This window comes from Euprymna scolopes, chromosome 30 (genome assembly GCF_053919585.1).
Source record: "Euprymna scolopes isolate OS-2025 chromosome 30, ASM5391958v1, whole genome shotgun sequence".
Classification (NCBI taxonomy): Eukaryota; Metazoa; Mollusca; class Cephalopoda; order Sepiida; family Sepiolidae; genus Euprymna; species Euprymna scolopes.
In genome coordinates, this window is record NC_136511.1 from 53,392,616 (window position 1) to 53,411,000 (window position 18,385).

An 18,385-nucleotide genomic window follows, 5' to 3' on the forward strand; every position below is an offset into this window, starting at 1 on the left:
AGTCTGTAGATCAAAAATGTGTTGAGTGTGTAGGTTGAGAAGCGTCCTCACACACAGTTACACACATTCTCACTTTTATATAGATATAGATTATCTTCTGCTCGTTCTTTTTATTTCACGCTTCTCTTCCTCCGCATTCCTTCTTCTTTTTCTTTTATTATTATTAGTACTAGTATTATAGTTATTGTTATTATTATCTTTTTCTTATATCTCTATCATTATTTTCTTCTTCTTCTTCTTCTTCTTCTTATTATTATTATTATTAGTAGTAGTAGTAGTAGTATCTTTCTTTTTTGTTCTCCAATTATGTTCTTTCCTTGTCCAGATTCCCATTTCTCTTCTCTTTTTATTTCTCTTTCATTTTCTTCCTTCTCAGCATCAGATTTAATCATAAACATTTTTAAAAATAATATGATTACCAGCTTTGGATTTTCTCTCTCTCTCTTCTCTCCGCACACACACACACACACACACACACACACACACATACACCTCCATATATATATATATATATATATATATATATATATATATATATATAGTGTGTGTGTATATATGAGTATGTGTATATATATATGTGTGTGTGTATATATGAGTATGTGTGTATATATGTGCGTGTGTGTGTATATATGAATATGTGTATATATATATATGTGTGTGTGTGTGTGTATATGAGTATGTGTGTATATATGAGTATGTGTATATATATGTGTGTGCGTGTGTGTATATATATGAGTATGTGCATATATATGTGTGTGTATATATGAGTATGTGTATATATATATGTGTGTGTGTGTGTATATGAGTATGTGTATATATATGTGTGTGTGTATATATATGTGTGTGTGTATATATATGTGTATATATATGTGTGTGTATATATATATGAGTGTGTATATATATATGTGTGTGTGTATATATATGTGTATATATATGTGTGTATATATATGTGTGTGTGCATATATATGTGTGTATATATATGTGTGTGTATATATACGTGTGTATATATGTGTGTGTGTGCGTATATATATGCGTGTGTGCATATATATATATATATATATATATATATATATATGTACATATTTGTGTGTGTACATATATATGTGTGTATGTGTCTTACACTCTGTTCTTCTTTCTATTTTTCGTCTGCATTAACTCCACCCTAAATTTTTAAAAGTTTTACGGTTACTTTTTTGATTTTTCTTTTTCTTTTCTTTTTTTTTCAACTGTTTGTTTTCATTTCCCCCACCCCCTTTTAGAAAATGGCTTCGTCAAAAGAAACATCCCAACAGGAATTAAACCATTTCCGCTTTTGAAAGTCAACCGAAAGACCTGCATGATATTGTCATCTGCAAAGTGATCACGTCAGAGCGGACAGCGATCGTTAATTATCCCCCTTGTTCTCTTTTCAAAAGCCGCCAAGCCAAGCCGTACGTTGAGTGCTTCTTTCTTAACCTTTAAGTGAAATTATTCCGAGCAATCTCTACGTTTTCCATTCGCATTGTTCTCCCGATTCACAAGATATTTAGCGAAAAGTGCTCGCATTGTCATCAGAAATATCAGCGTATTCAAAACAAAAACAAAAAAACTAAATTGCATTTACTTTAAGGCTAACAAAAAAATAAAAAGTAATCGATTATGCCCTCAATGTATTTAACATTTTGAAACTATTTTTTGTTCGTTTGTCGATTCGCATTTTCTGTTGTATTTCTTGGTTATTTTTCTTTGTGTGTGTGTGTGTGTGTGTGTGTGTGTGTGTGTGTGTGTGTGTGTGTGTGTGTGTGTGTGTGTGTGTCTAAAGATAAATTAATATTAGGTTGGTGCAAAAAGTAATGTCGTTTTTATATATATAGTTGAACGTCAAAAATAAAAATACCTTATTTTTGCACCAACCTAATATCTTATTTAAACGAACAAAAGCATCCACGAAGGTTGGTGTGTCATTTAATTTGCTTATTTATTTATATCGCTGCTCTCTGAGAACGGTGTACGAATGATAATGCTATGAGGTGCCCTGAATAAGTTTCCAGACTTTTTCGTCTGGGAATTTTTATTGATAGTACAAACATGAAACTCTAGTCACCTTTGAAGTAATCTCCTCCGACTGCAATGTACCGTTCCAACAGCTTCTAGAAGGCCCCATGGAAGTCCTCTTGTGTGAGCGTGTCAACGACCTTCGTCATAACCTCTTTCATCTCCTCAATTGTCTCATAACGACAGCTTCACATGTTTATAGGGAGGGTGAGGTCTTGACGCCCATCTTGATCAATCAGTCTCTGACAAGAATGGAGCACCCTTGGGACAAACTTTGCGTAAATCTTCTGCATCTTCAATTTCTCACGAATAATTAAATACAGTTCCCACACTGACATCAAACTGTGGACTTGTTGTCTCTATAGGCACACGACGGTCCTTATCCATAAAATTCTTTATTTGGCCAATCAACTCTGGTATTCTGACTTTCTTTACTCCTACCACGCCACTCATTATCCCTTAAAGATTCCTTGCCGTTCTTGAATCACTTCTGCCAATCAAAAATTGATACCCGATTCATGCAAGATGGTCCAAAAGCAACCTGAAGCATTCCATACGTTTCCGTAGCTTTTTTTTCCAAGTTTAAAACAGAATTTTATTGCATATCTTTCTTTTAAAATGTCTTCACGCCCAGTTTGCATTTTTAAAATTCACTAGCTGTGGCAATCAAGCTTTGGCAGGGATTCTTTCAATCCTTGCTGTAGCTGTTCATTTGAACTTGAAATCATAAAAATTGGTCAGTCGTCTCAAAATATGTATAGCAATAACATACTCAATTTTCAACAGTCTATGACAATTTAAATGCCTGTACAAAAAGAAGTTTGGAAACTTATTGAAGGCACCTGTTATCTCCATTCAATATTCAAACCTCGGAAAATATATTTTGGGGACACAAGATTCAATACTGTGCTTGTGAGATCACACAGGTTCAAGTATTACAGCAGCTTGCTTCCTCTATGTACTCGCTGCTCGCTGGACTAAACCAATCTTTGATTTGAGCTCTGTTTCTATAGTTTTATAGTTTGTCTAGACAGCCTATTAAGAAATGTACACAGACCTGGACGTTATAGCTCGTTAACTTAGAATGAGTGCTTTATGGCAAATTGATAGTTGAATATAATTAAACCTGTGCTCACTTTTGTACTTATCTCTATTAACCGCTAAAGGTGCATAGAATGGATACCATAATACTTAGTTCGCTGCACCTTATAAAAAAAATCCACACAAATTTTCAGTAACATAGTCGCATTATTCTCCGAGAAAGTGGAACGGACAGACACACAAATAAACAAACAGACCACGAGTAATTAAAATATAGATAGATAGATGGATGGATGGACATTGGTATAGTTATATATCATTCAAACCCGGTAGTGTTTGAATATATGGTTAAGTAGCAGTTTTAGTAATTTAGAACTGCTTTAAAGCTTCACCGCTCACTCATTTTTTGACCAAATTTAAAACAATTATTACAGTTTATAAATTACCTTCTAAGCTACATAATGAAACTAGACAAAAGCTACGGCTTGATGCAAGTGATGGAAATACCCAATGGATATGAACGGGTACTTGCTTCTCAGTTTATCTGAAAGGATTAAAAAACGAAAGAAAATACGTAATTACGTTTCTAGGTTTCTTCCATTTAAAATAAATCACATTATATATATATATATATATATATATATATATATATATATATATAGTAGAAATGGTAATTAATAAAAACCTGAAGAAAGTGCTCAGTACTGTTGTAGAGCAAATATGCGTTTTATTTTTTATTACCGTTTTTTCTGTTCAGTTACATTTTTGTTTCAGCTACGCGACCGTTTTCTTGGCCGTTATGTAGCCTCCTCAGACTTTATATAAACGAACTTATCTGTAAAGTCTGAGGAGGCTACATAACGGCCAAAAAACGGTCGTGTAGCTGAAACAAAAATGTAACTGAACAGAAAAAAAAACTGTAATAAAAAATAAAACGCATATATATATATATATATATATATATATGTATATATATGTATATGTATATATATATATGTGTGTATATGTGTATATATGTATATGTATATATATATATATATGTGTGTGTATATGTGTATATATATATGTATATATATATATATATATATATATATATGTGTGTATGCATATATATATGTATGTATATATATATGTATGTATATATATATGTGTATATATATGTATATATATATATATATATATATATATATATATATGCGCGTTTTATTTTATATATATATATATATATATATATAATTATAACACTACCGTGTTTGAATATATGGTTAAATGGCCGTTTTAGTCATTTAGAACTGCTTTAAAGCTTCACTGCTCACTTAGTTTTCGACTAAATTTCAAACAATTATTACAGTTTATAGCGCACCTTCTTAGCTATGTAGTGCGAAACAATGTTTCATTTTCGTTCAGTAAAACAAAAGTTATGATGAATTTACTGATGTTTAAAATCGTAAAACATTCGTAAGGAGGTGAGCGACGTTTTGTCTGACTGGTTTCCATAGCAACCACGTCACTTCGGCGACTAGTGCTGCTACTCATTCACCGCTCTCGCGATAAGAGAAGTAACAATGAAACAGATAAAATGAAAGCGGACGAGTGCCGTCTATTTTTATTACATATGTGTATGTTATGTTTATGGGGGCAAAAAATAAGATTGAAATTAAACAAAGAACAAGTGAATTTACTGAAAGCCTGGAAAAATCATAAAAAAAGAAATGTGAGCATAAAAAGTAATACGGTTAAGTTTAAACATTGGAAATAAAATGACAAGATATTCTAGTAAAAAATATAATAAATTTTTAACTTAAAATATTGCAACATTAAGAATTTTTTTAAAATTCAATTTAACATTATATAATCAGTTCTTAATGCTGCAATATTTAATATTTTAAGTTATGAATTGATTATATTTTTACTAAAATATCTTGTCCTTTTCTTTTTCATGTTTAAGTTTAACTATATTACTTTTCATGTTCGCATTTTTCTATTGTAATATATATATATATATATATATATATATATATATATATATATATATATATATATATATATATACTAGCAAAAGTACACGTCGTTGACTGGGTTAAAAAACAGTCTACAGAAAATGGATTCTGATTTATGAAAGTATGATAGGTTATTAAAAAGAAGGGTTGTATATTTGGGTTGAATTTAGGGGTATATGATGAAAGTAAAAATAAAATAGATAATAGTTTCCCTCCCGACTTCAACCTGAATGTCTTCAAGTCCAACACAAACAAATTCCTGATAAACCGCCCCTCTAAGTAATGACACCTTACCAATTCTCCAATACTATTGCTACACTATCCCTTTGATTACTGTACACACAATAACCCTTATCCCCGAGTGGCCATTGGGCCTTGATAAGTGTTGAACTCCATGTAAAAAAAAAACAAAAAACCTATAATTTATTATACCATACCTGTTCACACGGAAACACTTATCACAATATTCTGTGGATCTATATTAAAAAACCTTGTTACACTTTGTGACATATTTCTATTCTATGGAGGTCAGGTGCGAACGAACACCCCATAATTTTATTATACCATATTTCTTCAAACTGAAACATAATTATCAAAGTATACTTACGCAGATAGATATGAAAAGTCTTTATTAAAGTTTGTGCCTATTTCCATTCTATGGAGGCCAGGCGAAAACGCAGACCCCACAGTTAAAGTTAAAACATACTTATCAAAGTATTATTAAGTACATCTATATCAAAAACACTTGTAAATGTTTCTTTTATTTTTAAAGTTTTTATTTCCATACGTTGTGGACCAGGCGCGAACGCAGACCTCATAATTTTAATGAACCACCGTTCTGTCATATCAAACATACTCATTCCTGTGTCTAGATACATCTTCTATCATTATATGTAATCAGCTTTTTAAAATAGTCAACCATATAGGAGCCTAGTCGTAACCAGACACACACACACACACACACACACACACACACACACACACATATTCAGCTTTATATTGTCGCCGTGTTCGAATCTATCGACGGGTGTTAATCATGACAACCTGCACTGATGATTCCTGAAAGGATGAAACACTAGTGTCTGTATGTATTTAATTTTTATACCAAATATATATATATATATATATATATATATATATATAATATATATATATATATATATATATATATATACAGAGAGAGACAGAGAGATAAACAGACAGATAGATAGATAGATATTAGTTATGACTTTTTGGGTTATCGGAATCGGAAAAATCTGTGCCTGTTGTCCGATACCAAAAACGATTCCTTTAATTGCTTTTTCTGTTGGATTTTGTTTAAAAATCGTCCAGTTATCCCATAATGATGATACGACAATGCACGCGGATTATTATGTCTTTGAAACCTTTCTGTTTCGTTTTAAAATAAGTTTTCCTTTTTGAACCAATGGAAAAAAAAATGTACATTTTATTCTTTGATGAAGTAATGGAAAGTCTCTGGTCATTTGTTTGGTTAATGCCATTCAATGAAACACGTGTAAGACGCAGTAATTTAAACAATGTGAATGTGAATTAAGCGTAAATTCCTGTGATTTTGAAATGTTGAATAAAATTATATATATATATATATATAATATATATATATATATATATATATATATATATTAGTGTTGGGACGATTAATCGGAATCGGAATCGGGAATGGAAAAAATCAACAAATATGGGGGTATCGGAATCGGAAAAATTGCTGACTATTTTCCGATGCCAAAACGATTCTTCTGGTTATCTTTTTTTATTTGATTTTGTTTAAAGCAAAATTTTCCATTACTGGTAATAATTATAAAATAAATATTTATTGATTTTAAAATACCAATAAAACTTAAATCTATAGATCATCCTCCACAAGTGTAATTGTTTACGTTGAGGAAAATATCTACATATTTAACATGTGTGGGTTTTTATGGAAATCGGGGAAAATGACAACTCTATAATGAACTATTTGAGATTCATAAAGAAACGGAATCAGAATCGGTAATTGTATCGGAATCGGGAATTCAGTACGGAATCGTTAATTGTATCGGAATCAGAAAAAATATTGTATATATATATATATATATATATATATATATATATATATATATATATATATATATACTAGATTTACTCGGCCACGCGTTGCTTTGGATCAGTTTGTTTTAATGGAACACACAAACAAGACTTTCTTATGCATATATTCTCAATATTTGTGAATACACAATATTTTGAGGTGTCTCTTTTTTTCTTCTTTTTATAAATTTTAGCTATTTCTCTTGTGTTTACCTCACGTGTCACGTGACAAAACAAACATACCCGAAATCATTTTTTTGTTGAATCATGGAATACTTAAATAATTATGACATGACAATTAAGTAGATAACATTGCTTATTGTTGAAATTGACAAAAAAATGTAAGTAGTTATCATGTTGTTTTTTAATAAATATTAATTTCATCGACTGACCTGTACAATGCTATGTTTTTTTTTTTTTTTCCTACTCTTGCAGAATTTGGCCCGAATCCTCAGGATTTTTCGTCAATTATGGTTCGGGCTCGACCGGCAATCACGGATTAAACCGGTCAAAGTAACAGACGCTGACGAATACTAAAACAAACAAACCGGAAAAAATATAAATACAATAAATAATAAATGGCAAAAACCTACTGTAAATTTACTGGATATATATATATATGCGTCTGTGTATGTGTGTACATATATATATATATATATATATATATATATATATATATATATATATATATATATATTCCTCAAGAAAAGTGGCAGTTTTTATTTACTTTTATTATTTCTTTTGCAACAAAAGTTCGGGGTTTTTTTTCAAAAAAGATGAATAAATTGTTAAGTGAAAGCTTTTTCAAGAAAACTTTCACTTTTGTTTTGTTTTTTTAAGAAAATTGCAGTAATTTTTTTATAAGAAAAGATGAATGCTATTTATGAAAATTGTAAATTGTAAGGTGAAAGTACGGCAAAGTTTTTTATGTTATAAAAAGAGACAGAAAAGAAACTACCCTATCATCAAAGAAATAATTTTATAAATGTAATTTTTTTACTTAAAAAATGTAATTTTTTTCATGTAAAAAAAAACCACAGACAACAAAAGAAAAATGTTGATTTAGTGTTTCAACGTTTAAATAACGCTCGGCTGCATCCGGTGATCGCCAGTGGAGCCCTAACCATAATTGACGGAAAATCCCGAAGATTCGGGTTAAATTCTGCAAGAGTACCATTCTTTTAATTTCGATTTTTTCCCCCAATTTTTTGTGTGGATTATTAGCGATTGCAAACTAACAGATTAATATTATTAGCCATTGCAAACTAACAAATTAATATTATTAGCGATTGCAAACTAACAAATTAATATTATTAGCGATTGCAAACCAACAAATTAATATTATTAGCGATTGCAAACTAACAAATGAATATTATTAGTGATTGCAAACTAACAAATGTAATCAAAACACAAAAAATACAATATTTAAAGATTTTTTAACGGATGCTTAGTTTCTACCAAAAGTTCTGTTAAATCGATTCACATTATTGGGAATATTCAAGATAACCCCGAAATTATATTATTGCCGGTATGGAAAAGGTTCTTTTCGTTTTTTTTTTTTTGTTTTTTTTTGTTTTTTGTTTTTTGTTTCAATATTTTTAGCAGATTATTATTTATTTGACACTCAGTTACCAGATTCTGCAAGTTTTTTTTTAATGCCAAAAATTCAATATTTAAAGATTTTTAGGGGTCGTTCATTTTCTAATATAACGTAAGTAGATATAGAAGTTTACGGTGGTTTCACTATGAAACGTGTAATAACTTAGTGTATTAATGTTATTTTTAAAGTAAAAATAATATTTAGGTTTGGATATAAATTCCTAAACTCATTTCACTCTAAATAAGTTATGTGACTGAAATAGGAATCTCACTAGTCACTGAACAAATATACGTCAAATTCCATTTAAAATCTTCGATTTCCTGAATAATAAAAACAATCCACAATGATCGATTTCGATGAATGATTGACAGGAAAGCGCCTACACGTGATAAATTTAAATGACATTTTAATCGCATGATTATATTTTCAATAATCACGTGATTAAATTTTACCCATTTAAAATATGTGAAACATTTATAATATACCCATATTGTAAACAAATTCTGTTTACATTAAGCGAGATACTGTTGATCGAAAGTTACTTTTAGTGATATCACGTGACTGGGAAATCACCGCGGCGGGCGGTGATATTTCCCCAAATAAAAAAAAATTGGCAGTATCGTTACATGTTTGTTCATACATCACGCCAATAAAACATTTGTATTGTGATTACCTTGAAAAAATAAATAGATATTCGAAGTTAAATAAAGTAATAAAACAAATAAGACCTTCTTTCGTTTGTTCATTTTTGTTCATGCATCACGCCAATACAACAGCCGGTTCCCTGCACTGCTGTAGCCTTCTTATACCCTACCATATCTATATAAGAACATTACCAGATACATAAAGTACATTTGTATGAAATTTCATAAAAATTGACCAAGCCGTTTATATATATATATATATATATATATATATATATATATAGAGAGAGAGAGAGAGAGAGAGAGAGAGAGAGAGAGAGTGTGTGTGTGTGTGTGTGAGATAGATAGATAGATAGATAGATATTAAATACTTTCGCTTGATGCATTTATATATGTTTCTTTTCCATGCACATCATTTTTGCTCTTTTTCTTTCAATTTTCCTGTCTATCTCCTCCTATCTATAATTCGCTCCCTCCCCCCTCTCTCTCTCTCTTTCTCTCTCTTTCTCTCTTCCTACTCCGTCATATATCAACACAAGTTCACGTACCAACAGCGACATTTACATTTAATCATTGTTGCATTTATCTATTTAATTCCTCCCCACTCACCCCCCCCCCGAGTCTACCCGGTTCATACCCGATTAAATAAATAATGTCATCATGCAACGTTGAATTTAATAAGGAGATGCAGATTGGATGTCTGACCAACTCACTTATGTCTACTTCCGACTGATTACCCTCCACCTCACATACGCTCCCTCCCCCTCTCTAACTCACGTACTCGCACTTACTCAGTTTTAATCCATATCTATTATATAAAACGAACTTTCTGTGTGCAAGCGAGTTCGTTCTCTATGGACTCCTAAAGGACTAGGCCAATTTTTTATTTTTATTTTTTTTAATTTCACACGAATGAACTTTATGTGCCTGGCAATATTCTTAGATAGTTTTTTTTATCGGAATGTCTTAGATAAGTATCGAGAATCGAAAAGATCCGATGAAAGAAGAAACAGACGATCTTGGCAGAAGTTAACACCTTACACGGCCTAATTGCATCTGGGAAGTGTTACTGCCCATACAAGCCGAAAGACCCGGTATATAATGCAAACAGTACCCTCTTTTATATGACAGGGGTGCGTTCGAAATGAATGTTTCTGTTTTGAGCACAATTGAACCATGATACTTGAATTTTGGATTTCAAATTTTAATTTAAGCCATTATCAGAGCGCAATTAAAAAGGCCCGGCATCTAAAAGTAAGAGTAGCTTTTTAGATATGACAGGACACTTTTGAAATGAAAGTTTCTGTTCAGAGCACAACTGAACCATAATACTTGACTTTTGCAAGTTAAACTTTAATTCAAGCCATTATATCAAAATAATTTCATCAAATTAACAGAAGGTTATCTACAGTGCAATCTAAATTACAATGTATTGCAGACTACGTCACTGCGGGGGGATATGTGAAGCTTCCTCCTGGTGCAGCGCGGAGAGTCCCCAATGAGTACAATCAATAGATTCGATTAAAAAATGGCCGATTTTACCGATTTTGATGGCAGCAAAATATGGGCGGGTGAAACATTCGTTAATCCGTATTCAATCCTGGGCAACCTCAGGTCTCCTGCTATGGCGAGCTGCCTTAAATAAGTTCCCAGACCATTTCGTACAGGCATTTAAAATTGTCGTAGACTCTTTAAATTCAGTATGTTATTGCTATACATCTTGACTGACCGATTTTTTTTTATTTCAGGTTCAAATGAACCGTTACAGCAGAGATTGGAATACACCCTAATAAAGCCTGATTGATTGTCATAGCTGATGGATTTCAAAAATGCAATCTGCACGTGAGGTCACTTTAGAAAAACGATATGCAATAAAATTCTGTTTAAACTTGAAAAAAAATGACACAGAAACGTATGGAATGCTTCACGGTACTGTTGGACCATCTTGCATAAACGGAGCATCAGTTTTTGAGTGGCATAAAAAAATTTCAAGGAATCCGGGTAGACTGTGATGGATGATGAGGGGGTGGGAGGAGTAAGGAAATCAGAAGATTAAAGTTGATTGGCCAAATAAAGAATTTCATGGATAAGGATCGTTATGTGTCTATAGAGACAATAAGTGCATAGTTTGATGTTAGTGTGAGAACTGTACAAATAATCATTCGCAAGGAACTGAAGATACGGAAGATTTACGCGAAGTTTGGCACAAAGGTGCTCAGAGAAGATCAGAAAGAAAGACGCTGTCATTATGGCAGAGAGATGGTTGAGCTGATCAGTTTAGACCCCGCACTTCTTGAGGCTCAGTTTATCTAAAAACTGGATCTACTGCTATGACCACATAATCAGCATTCTGAGGCAACATCCTCATCACTTCTTAGACGGTTGCATATTCTTATAATGCATATTCTTATAATGACCAAAGTCTTCTTACTCTTAGCTAAATTCATAGCGCTTATAATAATAATAATAATAATAATAATAATAATAATAATAATAATAATTTTAAAATATTATAATTAAAAAGTAATACTAATAATTTTTTTAAGAAATAATTTAATGAAATAATAATAATTAAATAATAGTAATAATAATTTTTAAAAAATTATAATGGAAAAAGTAATTATAATGAAAAAATAATAATAATTAAAGATAATAATAATAATAATTTTAAAAACTAAAAATTATAAGTTTTGAAAATAACGATAAAAAATATTAAGTAAAATAATAATAATTAAAAAAAAATAATAACAAATAATAATAATGATTTAACAAGGGATAGAAATCTTTTAAAAAAATAATAATTAAAAAATAATAATAATATTAAAAATAGGTGTTATTATCATTTTAAAAATAATAATAATAATAATAATAATTAAAAACTAATAATAATAATAATAATAATAATTAAAAAATGACAAATAACCTTTATAAACATAATTTTTCAAATAATAATAATAACTGTAATAATAATATTAATATTTTTTTTAAATTATATTAATTTTAGGATAATAATCATAATAATTTAAAAGAAATAATAAAAATTAAAAAAACATAATAATAGGCTTTACAAAACTAATTTTGAAAATAATAATAATTTTGAAACATAATAATAATTTAATGATAATAATAATTAAAAACTCTTAATAATAATAATAATAATAATAATTTAAAAAAAAATAATTATTAAAATATAATAATAATTTAAAATTCATAATAATCATAATAATTAAATCATAATAATAATAATAATAATAATAATAATAATAATTTTAAAAAATAGTAATTATTAAAATATAATAATTTAAAATTCATAATAATAATAATAATAATTAAATAATAATAATAATAATAATAATTTAAAAAAATAATAATTATTAAAATATAATAATAATTTAAAATTCATAATAATAATAATAATAATAATAATAATAATAATAAATAAATAAATAATAATGATAATAAACGTGGAAATTTCCCCGACTTAGAACGAAAGAATTAAATACTACCACATCATCAGGGGAAATTGCCTTCCTCGGCTTCTTCCCATCCAACATTTCTAGCGACTAACCAATATGGTGTAAGGTAGACCTATTGTCAAACGCCTTCTTTCATAGCATCACTACCAACTTTTACGAAGTAGAATACTTAGTTAAAATTTTTATTTAGTTTTTTACATATATAATTTTTTTCTTATTTCTTTATTTTATTTTTTATTTCTTTTTAACTTCTGTTTATGCCTTATATGTATGCGTGATAGTGCACGATACCTCCTGTATACATGGGAGTCAAACACTGCGTCAGAACAACAGGTAAAACAATTCTGGGCTCGGTGTTGCCACAAACACCAAAATATGAAAAATTTCAAGTACAAATAATTCAAACCATGGGACCCAGAAGGAAGATCTGGGTGTCATGATCGGCAAGTGCTCCTTCGGTAGCCAGCATGGGGGACCCGGTCGACATCCTGCGAATGTTGGCCAACTTCTTAATTTCAGAAACTCAAATAACATGGACGCTGAACAGGTAAGCATAACCTCTAATTTCAGGGAACAAAATGATACCGAACAAACACAAACACGTGATAATCATTAAAATGGAAAAAAAAACCGAAGAAAGAAATGGACAACAAAAGAGAATAGACTAGTAATGGAATGCTATTATAGAAGTCATCCTGAATATAGATATGGAGGTTATCGGAAACGAATGAAAGAACTATGGGACCTCTCTAGTGACCACCAAGCGACAGAACAAAGAATTGCGGACCAAGTAAGACTGATACTCAAGAAAGGTTGGCTCTCTAAACTAGAACTAGCAGAAATTCAGCGAAAAATAAATTATGAAACTGAACAAGAAACACCTCCAAACGGAACTGCCCGTAGAAAAAACCCAACAAGTTGAAGCCTCACAAGTAAAAACACCAAAGGCCCAGGACCTACGAAGACCGAAGACGACAAACGTTGAAACCGAGAACAATGAAACAGAACTAACAGAGAATGAAGAAAATGAAATAAATAAAATAACAGTTCATGAACGAGGAAAAAACAAAACTCCCAACGTTAAAGAACCAAGAGCAGAAGAAATTAAAAACAGAAACAGAAGGCTAACAAGCTCCTCCCACACATCCAAACAAACACAATCACAGACTTAAACAACCTCATTTACGCAGGCGCCAAAATGGTAAGTATGAATCTCAAATCAGAAAAACAACCGGTAACAAGCGGACCGACAAAACCTGAATGGGAAATAAGACTAGAAACCCAAATACAGAAACATAAAAAAATAAACTAAAATGATCAACAGGAAGAAAGCAATGTGGAGAAACGGAATATTGGGAATGTAACTGGCAGAAGAAACAAAACAAGAAACATGAAGAATTGGACCAAAAAACAAGAAACATGAAGAACTGGACAAAAAAATAAAAGCAAAATAAGCGAGATTGAGACGATATAGATATAAATCTGAACAATGCAAACAAAACAGAACATTTTAAACTAATGAATACCAATTCTACCAAAATGTGAACGGAGAAAAAAAACAGAACAACCAAATCCGACAGAAACAAAACTCTACTGGAGTAACATATGGGAAGAGCGAAGAGAATACAATAGAAATGCCGAATGGCTCAAAGACATGAAAGAAGAGTTACAACAAATAGAAGAAGGAACAGTGAATGAAATCAGCAAGGAACCCTAAAGGAAAACCATTGGAAAAATGGCACCTGGGCACGATGGGATACATGCATACTGGTTCAAAAAATTCACAACCTTACACGAAAAGCTAGCCCAAAACCTGAGATGTATACAGGAAGCAAACGTGCTAGATTGGATGACAAAAGGTAGAACAACACTGCTACAGAAGGACACGGAGAAAGGAACCGTCCCCAGCAATTATAGGCCAATCACGTGCCTACCCACCATGTGGAAGATACTGACAGCACAACTGAGGAAACAAATCTACCACTCACTGAATAACCGTGGACTCATCCCCGGGGAACAGAAAGGATGCCAAAAATGGAAAAAAAGGAACACATGATCTGCTATATGTTGATCAAAAGATCCTAAAGGAGGTAAAAAGGAGGAGGGAAAATTTAGCCATGGCATGGATCGACTACAAAAAAGCGTGCGACAGGATCCCCCAAGCATGGATAATAGAATGCCTAAAAATGTATAAAATACCAAGCGGGATCACCAATGTAATAGAAAATGCAATGAAAACATGGAGACTGGAATTGACAGCTGATGGACAACACATAACAGAAATTAACATACAAAGAGGCATCTTCCAAAGAGACTCATTATCACCACTATTGTTCATCATAGCCATGATGCCCTTGAATAGTATTCTGAGAAAGTGCCAAGCCAGATATAAGTTCCCCAATACAGAGGAAAAAATGAACCACCTGATGTACATGGACGATTTGAAACTTTTTGCAAGGACCGAAAAGGAGCTAGAGACACTAATTAACACTGCTAGGATCTTCAGCCAAGATATCCAAATGGAATTCGGAATGGAAAAGTGCTCACTACTAGTTATAAAAAAGGGAAAACTGGAAACTACAGAAGGCATGGAATTACCCAACCAAACAGAAATGAGGGCACTAGAGGAACAAGACGACTATAAATACTTGGGCATTCTAGAAGCGGACACCATCAGAGCAACAGAAATGAAAGAGAAAATTGGAAAGGAATACCTCAGGAGAACAAGAAAACTCCTAGAAACGAAATTATATAGCAGAAACCTAATAAAAGGTATAAATACATGGGCAGTGTCACTAAGTGAGATACTCTGGACCGTTTATAGGATGGACAAAAGAAGAACTGAGACAGCTCGACCAGAAAACCAGGAAACTCATGACCATGCGTAATACACTACATCCAAAGGACAATATTGACAGACTCTACGTGAAAAGGAAAGACGGCGGGAGAGGACTGATCTGTATAGAAGACTGTGTGAAAGACACGAAAAAAGATTTAGAGGAATACATAATGCAAAACACTGAAAGGATAATTATGGCAGCGAGAGATACGGAGAAAACCAACAAAACAGAAAACAGAGAGACAAACGACAAAACGAGAAAAGAGAAATGGGAAGAGAAACAACTCCACGGAACATTCATAAGAATGACAAAAGATGAGAATAACGAAAAAACCTGGACATGGATGCGAAAACGACATATAAACCGAGAAACCGAATCTCTATTAACTGCAGCACAAGATAACTCGATAAGAACAAACCATATCAAAGCAAGGATCGATAAAACACAAGAAAACAGCAAATGCAGACTCTGTGGACAAAGAGACGAAACGATAAACCATATAGTAAGTGAATGCAAACTGGCCCAAAAGGAATACAAAAACAGGCATGACCAAGTGGGGAGGGTGGTGCACTGGGAATTGTGCAAACGGCTGCATTTTGCGCGTACAGATAAATGGTACAAGCATAAACCCGCAACAGCACTCGAAAACGAGAAACACAAAATCCTATGGGGCATGGACACACAGACGGACAAACCAATCCAAGTAAGAAGACCAGATATCGTAATAATTAATAAGAAAGAGAAATCCTGTCAAATCTTAGACTTTGCTGTCCCAGCTGACCACAGAGTGAGTATGAAAGAAAAGGAGAAACGAAGCAAATACACAGAACTAGCCAGATAGTTAAAAGGGATTTGGATGATGGAGAAAATCAAAATAGTACCGATAATAGTAGGAGCACTAGGAACAGTTCCGAAAAACCTGGAAAAAAGAATGGCAGAAACTGGAATCAGCGGAATGGCTGCAAAATACACCGTCTAACGATAATGACAACGACTGAAATATTAAGGAAACCCCTTGAATGCGGAGAATAACACAAGACAATATAACGAAGAAGTGTTACAGGGAATGACGAACACCGAAGCTGCAGAACTACATGTTCTGCACCCCCATCATGCGTCCCTCCATTGTTTCACCACCGTCCCCCCCCAATAGAAAAGTGATTGATACAAAAGAGCCCAGAAGGGTCAAGGAGGATGGAAAGACCGAGGAGGGAGCACTGGCCAAACCTCCGCTGGACAAGTGCGAAGAGAACTGGGATCTGGGGGGGGGGCTTAGCACCATTCAAATTCCAGTATAAACCAATGGCTACTGCCAGCGAGAAATCAATGGAAAGAGGTTGTTGCGATGATGCAAATTTATTTGCAAATCCTAGCGAAGGAAGAGGAGAGAGCTGGACGTTTGGGGAGATTTGTTGTCACTCAGCTTTCAGAGAACACCACAGGTCTCCGATCAGATCGTTTGCTGACTTGTGTGAAAGCTCCATGTGAGCTAACAATAAAAAATATTAATAATAATAACTGAAACACTTTGTTTTACTAAAATATTCTTTCTTCCTTCATCATATCGATTTATAATTGTAATACGTTATAAGTTATCTCCCCCTTGAATTAAAAAGCTATAAGTTATTTGCCTTATGGGAATCTCAATAGCGTCACGGCAGTAATAGAAAAGAGTTTTCACCCATGTTCTCTTCACAAACACCATACCGTTGAGACGTATAAAACAATATGGCTGATACAAGTTTGACGTGAACCCCGCGCGCGACCTCGTAATTCTCGACCTCAGCCTTGCCTCAGTACTGTAGAGTTTGACTGAAAACTTATTCATTTATTTTCTACTGTATCGATTATTGTATCTTCCCTTTTCTTTCTTTCTTATCCACTCATTGCTTCTTTCTGTCTCTTTCATTTCTTTTATTCTTTTTCTTCCTTTTTTTTTTCTTTCACTCGCCATCAATGTAAACATCTGCACTACTTATTTTACACAGACGAACTACTTTCAGTCAGAAATGCGTACGCAAAAAACATCCTGTATTAATACGCATGTGTGTAAATAAAACAAATGCTTACGCCTGATTACTTTTGTAATATAGAAGACTTGACTACTTACATGCTTTCACGCACATATTGTCAGAAATAAACGCATTTAATTAAATATATGCGTGCGTGTATATATATATATATATATATATATATATATATATATGTATATATATATGTATATATATGTATATATATATATATATATGTATATATATATGTATATATATATGTATATATATATGTATATATATATATATGTATATATATATATGTATATATATATATATGTATATATATATATGTATATATATATATAAATATATATGTATATATATATATGTATATATATATATAAATATATATGTATATATATATATGTGTATATATATATATGTATATATATATATATAAATATATATGTATATATATAAATATATATGTATATATATAAATATATATGTATATATATATATGTGTATATATATATATGTATATATATATATATAAATATATATGTATATATATAAATATATATGTATATATATAAATATATATGTATATATATAAATATATATGTATATATATATATGTATATATATATATATATATATATACTAGCGCT